The 4,179-nt window shown below is 46.4% G+C and overlaps 1 pseudogene across 1 annotated transcript; it reads right to left on the bottom strand.

Moving 5' to 3' along the window:
• LOC308037230 (olfactory receptor 52K1-like) lies at nucleotides 1-695 on the bottom strand (annotated as a pseudogene). Its single transcript has one exon. The product of its transcript is annotated as an olfactory receptor 52K1-like (transcript).
• Between the last annotated feature and the right edge of the window lie 3,484 nt (nucleotides 696-4,179).

Raw genomic sequence — 4,179 nt, 5'->3', positions numbered from 1 at the left:
TTATACTCTCTTGAGAGAAAATGCAATGAACACCCGTTCATGGATCTGCTTGGTTTTGTCACCATACACAATGGGGTTCACCATGGGAGGGAACAGGAGGTAGAAACCGGTGATCAAGATGTATTTGTGAGAGGCAATGTGGCAACCAAACCTGTAGGTTGCTGATGAGAGAACAACAGGGGTGTAGAAGACCAGGATGACGCAGATGTGGGAGAGGCAGGTCCCAAATACCTTTAAGCTCTCCTCCTTGGATGCCAGGCTCAACACGGTCCTCAGGATCCTGGGGAGAGCCTGATGGACAGCAGATCCAGCCTCACAATGACGAGAAGCATGGTGATGCTACCAAACCTGGTGCTGGCACCAATCAGCTCCATCACTGCCATTGTTTTCAGTATCAGTGGGAGATGATGTGGGAGCAGCAGTACAGCAGGTGATGGAGGAGGAAAGGCAGAGGCAACATCAGCCCAGCTGGCCTGGTTAGAGCCAGCAGCCCATTCTTGACTACCAGGGAGATGGTCAGAATGGAGCTTGTAGCTCTGGGGGTTGCAGATGGCAACATCCTTGTTGAAAGCCATGGCCAGCAGCTCCACCAACTCCATGACTGAGAAACTGCGAAGAAAAAACACCTGCACAAGGCAAGTACTGAAGGTGATCTCCTGGGCACTGAACCAGAAGCTGCTCAGCATTTTGGTCATGATGGTCAGGACATCACCAAGCAGATGAGATTCTTAAGGACAAGGTTTAGAGGTCGACTGAACAGTGTTAGGTTAATGGTTGGACTCGATCTTAAAAGTCCTTTCCAGCCTAGATCCTATGACACTGGATCCAAATCCAAAGAGAGTTTTACGCCAGCACGATTAAGCCCCAAGGACTTAGTCATGACACTAAGTCATGTCAGAGAGGTATTTGCCCACCCAGAGGGAAAATCTTCCCCCTTTGTGGAACCAAGATCTGTTTGTCCCTGTTTGATGCTGAGACAGACATAACCCGTGCAGCGGGTTTGTTTACACACCGTTGCTATTCCTGGCTATTCCCAGGCAGCAGTTTCTCCTCTGTGCTGATTACAGCCTCTGAAGTCCCAGAAGCGACTGATTAGGCTGATCAGGTTCGTTAAGGCATATAAATATTTCCATGCAGGTCCTTTTGGCAGGCTGAGGAATTTCTTCATTGCGTGAGAGCGAAACAGTATTTGAAGGTGATGTAGGTGCAGCCAGGGTCACATCCAAATCATCCAGGTGAGCTGGGGAGATTTTTGTTTCAAATTTAATTTAATTTCATCTGCTGTTATGTCTGTATTTTTAGGTAGTGCCAAGCTCTGAGCCAAGTTCAAATTTTAGCCAAATTGAGGCAAAATATAAAACAATCTATTCAGAAAAGCTACCATGCAGATATGCCAACCTAAGTGGACTTCATCTCTTACTGAGTTAATGAGTTACTTCATTACTCCTATTACAGATATCCCACATTAAGTGAATATTGTCATAGAGAACTGCCAGTCATATACCTATAACCTCAGTTTGCTTTCTTGCATGGGTTCATTACAACAGTGCTAATTATTTGTCTGCAAGCCATTCTTTCAAACAAGCTGTAGACATAGAGGAGTAACATCTGCCAACCCAGTCACCTGTGAAGACCTGCAGTTCCCTGATCCTAGCTAATCTTAGCCCTAACCCTGTCCTTCTTGCTTGCACAGACCTGAAGAGGATGGCAAACACCGCAAGGAAGGTAATAATTTGTTCTTCTCCCCTAGGGAAAGGACAAAAGTCATGAGCTCCACTGATATAGGCTTGGCACTGGGAAAATGCTCTGGAATGGGTGATTTGGGGAAAGTATAGAATTTCTGCAATGGGAGATCAGATCGTGCATGTGTCTATCAGAGATTACTTTTGACTGGGGAGGGAGCATGGACTGGATGATTACTCTGTCTCTCCTAAACCTCCAAATTCAAGGGATCGTTGTTTCATGACAAGAGCGCTGGTGGCTTTTAGTGCATCAGATCGGCACGTGGTTGCACAAGGAGTTGTCCGTGTGTTTTTCACGAGCTCATACCGCATGGCTGGTAGATTTACAATGTCTAAGAATGACACAAAATGTTAAGTGCACCCAACCTGGTAAATTGAATGGTTATTGCTTAGCAGCAGAGTTGACAAAAATGAGTGAGGAAAGAATTAAAATCTCAGCTTCAAGTACCAGGACCTATTCACTCCTTGCAAAGTCACGGAAGCTTTGCCAGTATGCCAGCAAAGACTTCAACCCCTGTTGCGCTTTGTTCAGTCTCAAGCATCTCATTCTCTGAGGGTATTTTAATCTGTTTCACTCTTCAAAAATAAATTCCAATGAGTCTGCAACAAATCTAACGGTCTACAGCAAGCTAGCTCAAGGTGTCCGGTGATGTCCCCTATTTCTAGAAAATATTCTGGATTTTGACTACTGCAATGAGCAAAACCTGTCACTTTACAAGTTACTGAATTACTTAATTGTGCAAAATAGGACTCTACCAGCTTTTCATGCCAATAGAGCACAAAGAAAATGTCAACAGGCCTGAATGTGCTGCTCCCATCCCTGCTGTTGCAGGTATGACTCAAAAATAGCTAAAAATCACACAATATATTTTCAACATGGCATTTGTATGTAGGCTGCAACTGCGGTCATTCTTGGGGTTGGTGGTAGAAGTGAGAGGTCCATGCAAGGCTGGTCAGAGCTATGGGGATGAAGGAGCAGCTCCTCCAGGTGTGATGCAAAACTGAGTCTAACATCTGTTGAATAGTGTTATTTAATAATCTGGATAGCTTTATTATACATGATGAGGTACAGGTAACACTGCCCAGAACAGTACCTGGGATTTGTGGATCAGTTACCTCTGACAGAGAGGATGGAGGGAACATCTGCTTGTTTCCAAGCGCAGGATTACAGGATCTCAGATGTGTTTACCCTTTCCAAACAAATAATTCTGGCATGAGACACATTTCCTGCTGGACTGGCTTGTGCCAGCTGTGGCTTTGCCTCCCTGAATTTATAGCCAAAGTAACTGACTGCGCTGCAAACAGAATCCTCTTTGCAATAAACTATTATAAATAACGAAGTCTTGGCAGCATTTTCACAATATTGGCTTTGCAGTATTTGGTCTTAAATCATAAAAAGCAACGACTAGAAACAGACTGAAATGCCTGTTGGTTTGTGTCATCTGGAGGGTTCAAAGGAGTTTGGGGGGTGATGAAACTGTTTAGGGGTCAAGGAAGTCAAATGCCTGGAACGCCAAGGAGATGAAGTCTGGCCCTTCGGTATGTTGGGGAAAACAGAAGGTACAAGTGCCTGAGAAACTTGCATCTGATTCCCATACTGCCAGCAGGCAAATTTAATCCTTCTGAGCCTGTTTTCCCTGTAAAACAGGGACAATTCACAGGGCTTCATTCTTTTGGCAAGGGCTGAGGGTCAGGAGGTGAAGGCACCATGGTGGGGTTAGTGCTAGAAGGGACCAACACTGCAGCCTCAGGACAGGCTGTTTTTCCTTCCTGATGCCAGAGACAGGACCCTGTAGGTGGGATGTCCACTCAGAGAGGAACTCCAGCAAGGTGGTTTGGCTTTTGGCTCCAGCAGGAGCAGCCCCACAGCTGGCAGTGCTGTCCCAAAGCAGCCCACAGATCTAGTGGACGATCCTTCCAAAAAATGCTCTTGGCGACAACACTGGCGTTGCAAATACACACCTGCTGCGGTTTCCCAAGGTGGGGATCAGATGGGGCACACCAGCCCAGCAGAAGACACAGTTCACATCTGCAGAGGTTTGCGGGTGACCACAGTCCTGCTGAGCCATAGACTCAAAGAATTCTGGGGTTTGTCCCATGTTAGGTTTTGTACTGATGGCAACTAAAGGTACTCAGCTTCTATTTGTATCTCCTGAACTATGGAGTGGAGGGTTGAGGACAACAGCCAGTGCCAGACTGGGATGTGAGGAGCGATAACATGCATGTTCATGTGTGTTTGCATCTTGCCAGTGTTTGGCCTGAGTGTACCTGGATAAGAGGCAGGAGGATTTGACCACAGGTCGGTGTACCTGAGAAGACAGACAGGGGTAGTCTGCCTGTGCCTGGAGTCCATCACAGTGTCTGCTACAGTTCTTTCCTCATCCTTTCAATGCCAACTGCTCCTGTGTCTTCCCTTCCAGCTCTGCAGCAGTGTCTC

Source organism: Nesoenas mayeri (genome assembly GCF_963082525.1).
Source record: "Nesoenas mayeri genome assembly, chromosome: 1".
Classification (NCBI taxonomy): domain Eukaryota; kingdom Metazoa; phylum Chordata; class Aves; order Columbiformes; family Columbidae; genus Nesoenas; species Nesoenas mayeri.
This window is presented reverse-complemented; position numbering and strand designations above follow the sequence as displayed.